Source organism: Copadichromis virginalis, linkage group LG3, assembly GCF_057382275.1.
Source record: "Copadichromis virginalis isolate Kocher_CV1m ecotype Utaka linkage group LG3, C_Virginalis_male_GT1.1, whole genome shotgun sequence".
NCBI lineage: Eukaryota > Metazoa > Chordata > Actinopteri > Cichliformes > Cichlidae > Copadichromis > Copadichromis virginalis.
In genome coordinates, this window is record NC_140620.1 from 35,160,364 (window position 1) to 35,168,303 (window position 7,940).

The window sequence follows — 7,940 nt, forward strand, 5'->3', positions numbered from 1 at the left end:
ACAACTCCAACAGATACTACCATTGCTACTCCTATTGCTACAACTACAACTCCAACAGATACCACCATTGCTACTCCTATTGCTACAACTACAACTCCAACAGATACCACCATTGCTACTCCTGTTGCTACAACTCCAACAGATACCACCATTGCTACTCCTGTTGCTACAACTACAACAGATACTACCATTGCTACTCCTGTTGCTACAACTACAACAGATACTACCATTGCTACTCCTGTTGCTACAATTACAACAGATACTACCATAGCTACTCCTCTTATTACAACTCCTACAGATACTACCATTGCTACTCCTATTGCTACAACTACAACTATAACAGATAATACCATTGCTACTCCTCTTACTACAACTCCACCAACTGACATCAGACTTCCTATGAAAGGTACAATCTGTTGTAATTTACATAGCTTGATACAATGAAAGAAATTAGAACAGAGTAGCCTTTATCGTCATCACTTCCAGGGGCGGCAGAAGGCAGCCAATGATTTTCTTGGGCAGTGTTAATACCCTCTGCGTAGCTTTCCTGTTCTCAGTTGTGGCGCCTGCTTCCCAAACACCTGGGCAGCAGGAGAGTACACTCTCCACTGAGGAGCGGTAGCAGGCCAGAAGCAGCTTCTGGTCTTATATAAGTCTTATTCTTATCAAGTCCATCAATACATTTCATTTCTGTTTGATACAAAACTAAAGAATTTTTTTTAAGATGAAAATAATTATTATTATTTCATTTGCCATTTCCAGATGTGCAGAAGAGGACTGTAGTGAGGCTGAGAATGAAAAGCAGTGCTGATCTGACAGATCCAAACATCAGGGATCAAGGGCTGCAGCAGGTACAGGAAACAGATGTGTTTGCTCTGCTTTTAAACACCTCTACTCCATTTTCTTATCAGCTCTCAGCAACTCAAGCAACAAATGACGCCATTTTCTTTTTTTATATGTTGTGTATTCAGCTGGAGGCCTCTCTTCAAAGTCAGGTCTCTGGTGTTGTTAGACTGCGTTGGAGGCACATCAGCTGTTAAAAGCAACAAAAGGAAGGTACGGATCCTAAATAACATATTTACACCATGTCATAAGTGACCCATATATGGTTATGTTTTATTTTATCCATATGCTAAATAAAGAAGTTTTCTGTAAGTAGAAGAAGCAAAATTTCATGGCTTGTTTTATGTTTTGATTAATTCAGCGTCTAATCTAAATTGAGCTACAGATCTGTTTAGAATTCACTAATGTCCTATCTGATATTAACAAGTGGTGGATAATCCTTGAGGCCAGGATGAGGGACTTTTTTAGGTTTTACATCACCTGTTTTCAGAGAAAAAACATAAATAATTTCATAATATCAGGTTCACCAATCTTGTTTTCCAGCGGCAGATACGTGTGTGGAGGACAGCGATTTACTCTAAAAGAGGACTGCAGAGAAGATCTGACATCAGGAGCAGGAAAGCTATGATGATGTTTGCAAACCTTTAGCTTGCATTCTTAATTATTTTGAGTGGATTTAGATATAAATGTTTAATTACTACAGTGGCTATATTTTATGTTTTACTTTGATTGATTTGCTGTTTCTCTAAACTGTTAATGCAATACTATAACCAGAAATGAAAAGTTGTTTTGGAAGATTTTAGTGTTGATATTTATGTTTATGAAAGTTATATGTCACTTCATTTGACTTTCACAGACTTTCCCACAGGAACCAGTCACCACACCAGCACAACAAACCTGCAGTTCAGTGATATGAGATGCAGATGAGTTGTGACTTAAAAGACTTGTGCAAGAACCATAGACTGAATTTAAATAAGAACATTGCATCAGCATGAATATAAATGAAAAGCAAAGCAAATGACGTGTTTTACACCTGCATGCTTTCACATGTCCAGAATTTCAAGGAAAAAGTACATTTCAAGGATGAAGTTTAAGGATCAAGTTGAGACATACTTCCTGTATGATGTATTACTTGTGGGCAACTTTACCCTTATACAACCTGGCCTTGAGGGGTGTATAGATGACTCAATAACCGAAAAAAACAAGCCCAAATCAGTAAGCTTTCACCACCTTCTTTGACAGTTAGATGTTAAGTTCAATGTCACTGGGATTTGAACTAATTCCTGATTTTTAGTAGCTGCACCTATGTCATGAATTTAAAAATACTCATTCTGGAGTGGTGGCAAAAAGTCCCTTGGATGAGTGACAAAATGTTTCTCCCACTGAAAACGCTACGTCCAGATTAACAGAATCAACGTTTTGGGATTTACTTAACTGGATGATTGAGCATGTATCAAGAGACTTTTATTCAACTTTTTATTCAGTCTTTTATTCACAGCGGAACACTAAATGTTGTCTCATTTTAGAAATTTGATAAATTTTCAAAGAGAATTTTAGCTCGTTTTGATATTGATGGTAGCAACACATTTCAGAAGTTAGTACAGGGTAGCATCCATTCTTTTAGCAAGCAAATGTTTTTTGTTTTTTTTGTTTGTTTTTTTGTTTGTTTTAACTACTACTACTTTATATATCTTCCAGAGAAAAATGCTGCTCAATCCCACAATTCCCGAAGAGCTCCCAAAAACATGTGGTCCAAGGCTGAGGTTGCTGCAGTGATGAGGCATTTTAAAGACCACATAAACGAAGGGAAACTAGCCACCAAAAATGAATGCAGTCATTGCAAATTGGTAGAAGATCCGGTGTTGGCAGGAAGAACAGTTCAAAACAAGAGATTTTGTAAGAAACAGAGGATTAACTGCAAAAAGGCAGACAAAAATGAACTAAAATAACTGTTTAGCCAGATGTGGTTTTACATCTTGGTCAGATTGCCAATTGTTGTTAACACTGATGTTCTGTTTAAAGAAAAAAAAAACAGTTCTTGTTAATTACAGAAGTAGTTTGTATTTCATAATTTTTACATTAAATTTATTTATTTATTTATTTTTGACAGGTTCCTTTTTTAATATTTTTTGACAGGTTATATTTAAAATAAAAAATTATAAATGCATATTTTCTCCCCTTAATATTTACCTTTAAACTATTAAAATTCATTTTAAATGTTTTTAATTTTTCTGTTTTCTATATTTTTGTATTTCTGTGGGAAGCGTGGGCATTTTGTCCATAGATTTCTTTTTTATATTTATGGTTAAAATTAATGTTCAGATCCAAGAACACTAATAAAATGATGTTCCAGTAATCCTGTGTCCTGTTAGATGTGTATTCATGGCAATGATGAGCTATTTAAATTTTACATCATTGTCCCTTTAAAGACCCAATATTGTTTTGGGGTTTTTTTGGACCTCATAAAACACATCGTTGTCAAGTGGACAATGTCTTCAGAAAACACAATAGTCTGGTTGGTGTGTATCAGTGTATCTAGACTTATATAGGGAGTGTATGAGGTCTGAAGTGACCCAATTTTTTTTCAGATTTTTTTCAAACACTTTCACCTCGCTCCCTTGGCTCGAAGTCCTTTGAAAACGGTAGTCCACTTAAACCACCACCGGGCGGATTGACGTAGTATAGTCCCTCCATACCACATAGACCCGTGTGTGTGCAGTCCTTTTTACATGTATGAAAATGGTGTGCGTGGTTAAACATGAGCTTCTACTTTATACTGGTTTCAAGATCTCAACTTGACTTTGCAGGGTAACAACATGGGAAAGAAAGACAAAATAACAAAACACTTCTGACAATCAAGTAATCTTGCAATAAATCTAAATATGAAATGTTTGCATTTGCAAATAAGGACCTGGATGTAAATAAAACCATTTTCTTAAGCTTGACCAGCCTCTTGGTGAATGTTAAATCAGGAGATGAAATTAAATTCAGCATGAGCCTCTAGTTTAAGAAGGGTTCATAAACTCAGTGTGGTCTTTAACAACACAATAGAAACACTTTTGAGAGCCACGTAATCTTAAGCATTTTCAAATTTGCATTTACAATTAAGGACTTACATGTAAATAAGTGCATTTTCTTATGCTTGATCATTCTCTTATTTAAAGTTAAAACAGGAGATTAAAGTAAATTCAGCTACATTCCATTTTATTTCTATAGTGTCAAATCACACCAGCACTGCAGTATCGGCCTCAATGCATCTAATGGACCCTTCAATAATAGAAAGAAAACCCCAACAAACAAACAACTTCCTATGAGCAAGCACTTCACGACAGTAGGAAGGAAAAAGTCCCTTTTAACAGGAAGAAGCCTCAGGCAGGAGCAGCGACTGGTTGGGGTGAGGGGAGGGAGTAAGGCCAAAAGGCACACAATGCAAGAGAATAACAATGATTAAATGCAGAGCGTTGTATAAACACATATAGAGTGAGAAAAGGTCAGTGAAGAAGAAACAATCATGCACATCATGGGAAGGTCTAACGCAGCTTAATTAAGTGAGGTTATCTGATCCAGCTCAAACGATATGCATTGAAAAAATGTTTTAAACCAAATCTTAAAACTGAAGAGGATGTCTGTTTCCCAAATCTAAACTGGGAACTGGTTTTGTCTCCCATTCTACTTTTAAATACCCCAGAACCACAAGTAATCCTGCAGTCTGAAAGCAAAGTGCTCCACTGGATTGATATGGTACTATGAGGGGTTGACACTATATCGCCAAAAGGCTTCACTCACCCATGCAAATCCTTTTATTTAGGTGTCCGAGTCACTTCTATAGCCACAGGTGTTTAAAATGAAGCCCTTGTTTCAGAATGGCTCGTTCTCAGGAGCTCAGTGGATTCCAGTGTGGTAGTTGTCAAATTTAGTCCCTGATAAATATTCAAAAGTATATATTTATATACCACCAACAGCCACCTAAAGCTGCTTTATATTTTAAGGTAAAACCCATGTAGTTAGTAGTATTAAAATAAAGTGGAAGCAATTAGGAATGACAACAACTCGGCCAGGGAGTGGTAACCAAATTCCCTTAACTCTTCTTCGTAATTGTTTTGCATTGCGTACAAATACATTGACCTTCAGTTCCACAGAAGGATTCACAATTAAAACACCGCAGATGTATGGCACCATATCAGGTACTTTTATAACTGTGATTATAAATCATAAATATTGACAGCTCATTAAAAGAATATTAATAAAAATGAAGTATCTGGTTTTGTTTTAAATAGTTACACTGTAGTGTAACCAATTTTACACGACTTAAATGATGCTGTTTTGTGTTGTGCTGTGTTCAGATTGTTTATTCTATATTTTGTAAAACTGTTGTGCAGGTAAATCCAATTTTGGATATACATGCAGTTGCAAATATATACACACACTCACTCAAAATCTTTTAATAAGTGTTGCTCAGTATTCTATGTAAATACCTTTTAACATGACAAGACAAAGGTCTAACTCATCATTAGCTGTTATGATTGACTACTATCGGTAGTTTCTTGTTGCCATTTTTCCCATAAAAAAGGTTAGTTTGACAGCAATTTTGGACTGACCAATACTCAGAACACTGGGAATGCTCTCTTTAACTCTTACTGTTTCTCCTTGTCCTGGTGCTCATGGGGTCTGGTCAAGGCTGGACTGGGACAAAAAATCGGCCCGGGCATTTTGACTAGAGACCGGCCCACCAAAGATTGAAAATGTGACGTCATCCAAGGGTAAAACCGCAAAGGATTCTGGGAACTTGTGGCAAGAGGTACTAGCGCACGCAGGCTTTCATTCGAACTCAGTGACACAGCGGTAAAAAGAAACCCAAAAAATGGCAAGAAGCTGTTGTATTATTAACTTCAATAGCCGGTCGCATGACAGCCACGGGAAGCCGACGGGTAAAGAGATCGGTTTTTTTATCGGATTACGTCGTTGAAGAGAAATTTTTTAAGCCATGTTTCCGAAGTAAGAGCCGACGGATGGTCTGGATATACCAAATATAACGTCTCAGAACACTCCAGCTCACATGTTAGTCTGCTCCAAGCATTCCCACAAAGGTCAGAGTTTTGTAGTAGTTAATACGTCATTTTTCTTAACATAATTGGTGATATAGGTTACAAGCAAGTCCGGCGCTGAACAGAAATTGTCGCGCTATGCTCCTTTGTTTATTGTGCATAAATAGTGAATTGTCCTGACACAATATTACGTTTCGCTTCTGTTATTACCATGGTACATTGACAAAAACATATACTTTTATTCACAGGATAAAACAGTTGTTTTGTATCACTAATTGTCCAGTGCGATTACAACATACAATATTATTGTCACTGCTACATTTCTGTAATGAACCAGAAATTATTTCCACTACTAATTAATTACCGTTGAGCTCAAAGGTTATATAACCTTTGAGCTATATTTTGATTGAGTGTGTATATATTTGCAACTGCATGTATATCCAAAATTGGATTTACCTGCACAACAGTTTTATTATCCATGGCTTCAAAATATAGAATAAACAATCTGAACACAGCACAACACAAAACAGCATCATTTAATAAACGGTTAACGAATGTGTATCTATGACGACGATTTGTAAGACTGGTAAACTTACCTTTGTTCGTACGATGGTCTTTGTTCTACACGGTGCGTTTCAAGGTCCTGTACCCATCCGTCGGTAAACTGTACCTGGGCTTGTTGCAGTGACCTGAAGTTACTAAACTTCATGAGTGTATGCACTCACTCCAAGAACCGTGTAATTATAAATATACGTGGTGCGTGGTGAAAGTTGGGCTCACGCTAATGTCTTTTGTCCACTCTGTGTGCTCGTAAGGGTCTGACCCTTTCACTGGTTTGATTTTTTCCTCGTATCTTTTCTTTGTCTTTTCGTCGAGTCTGTCTTTGTACGGACCGGCATTGTTCTCCTTTGTTTTGTTTTTTTTGTACATTCCATTTTTGTGCGGCAAATAAAAAACAAGAAGGTATTGGAACTGGAGAATGAACGTTTTGCGGTGCTGCAAATGCTTGCATTTGATGCGGTACTTGGATTGTTTTGCCACTAGTTCCCGGCATGCAATACGTGAAAATCACGTGATTGCTAAACAAGGGGGAGGGTGCATCCAGCCTCCTTGGCTGTAATTGGTCCAGCCCAGAGTCGATCATGACCAATCCAACACCTTTCATTATATATACCCTTCCTAAAAAAAAAAAAAAAATCCATTGGCCCATAAAAACAAAAAATCGCCAGCGGCCCACCGGGCAACTGCCCAGTATGCCCGATGGCCAGTCCAGCTATGGGTCTGGTCCTCTGTGGTTCTCAGGAGTGGGGTCTGGCCAGGGCTGGGACAAAAAATCGGGCCGGGCATTTTCACTACAGACCGGCCACCAGGTATTATAGGAAAAACCATAAAGCCTTTGAATGAAAACAAACGCTGTTGTCACAGTGATGTACACTGTCTTGTTGGTATATACAGTGGGGCAAAAGAGTATTTAGTCAGCCACCGATTGTGCAAGTTCCCCCACTTAAAATGATGACAGAGGTCAGTAATTTGCACCAGAGGTACACTTCAACTGTGAGAGACAGAATGTGAAAAAAAAATCCATGAATTCACATGGTAGGATTTGTAAAGAATTTATTCGTAAATTAGGGTGGAAAATAAGTATTTGGTCACCTCAAACAAGGAAAATCTCTGGCTCTCACAGACCTGTAACGTCTTCTGTAAGAAGCTTTTCTGTCCCCCACTCGTTACCTGTATGAATGGCACCTGTTTGAACTCATCATCTGTATAAAAGACACCTGTCCACAGCCTCAAACAGTCAGACTCACAACTCCGCCATAGCCAAGACCAAAGAGCTTTCGAAGGACACCAGGAAAAGTATTGTAGACCTGCACCAGACTGGGAAGAGTGAATCTACAATAGGCAAGCAGCTTGGTGTGAAAAAATCAACTGGCTTCTGTAAACCAGGGCGGGCATTTAACAGTACTGCCTTTCCTGATTTTAAGAGGAGCCACTTTATCTAGAATTTTTTGACATTGTGAATTGAAGGAGGCCATCTGCTGATCTATATCA

General features: G+C 37.9%; 1 long non-coding RNA gene across 1 annotated transcript; it reads left to right on the forward strand.

Moving 5' to 3' along the window:
* Positions 1 to 261: 261 nt before the first annotated feature.
* Positions 262 to 3,105, forward strand: LOC146714336 (uncharacterized). The gene is made up of 4 exons (XR_014918794.1): positions 262 to 406; positions 763 to 851; positions 972 to 1,056; positions 1,387 to 3,105. It is a non-coding gene; the product is annotated as an uncharacterized LOC146714336 (long non-coding RNA).
* Positions 3,106 to 7,940: the final 4,835 nt, after the last annotated feature.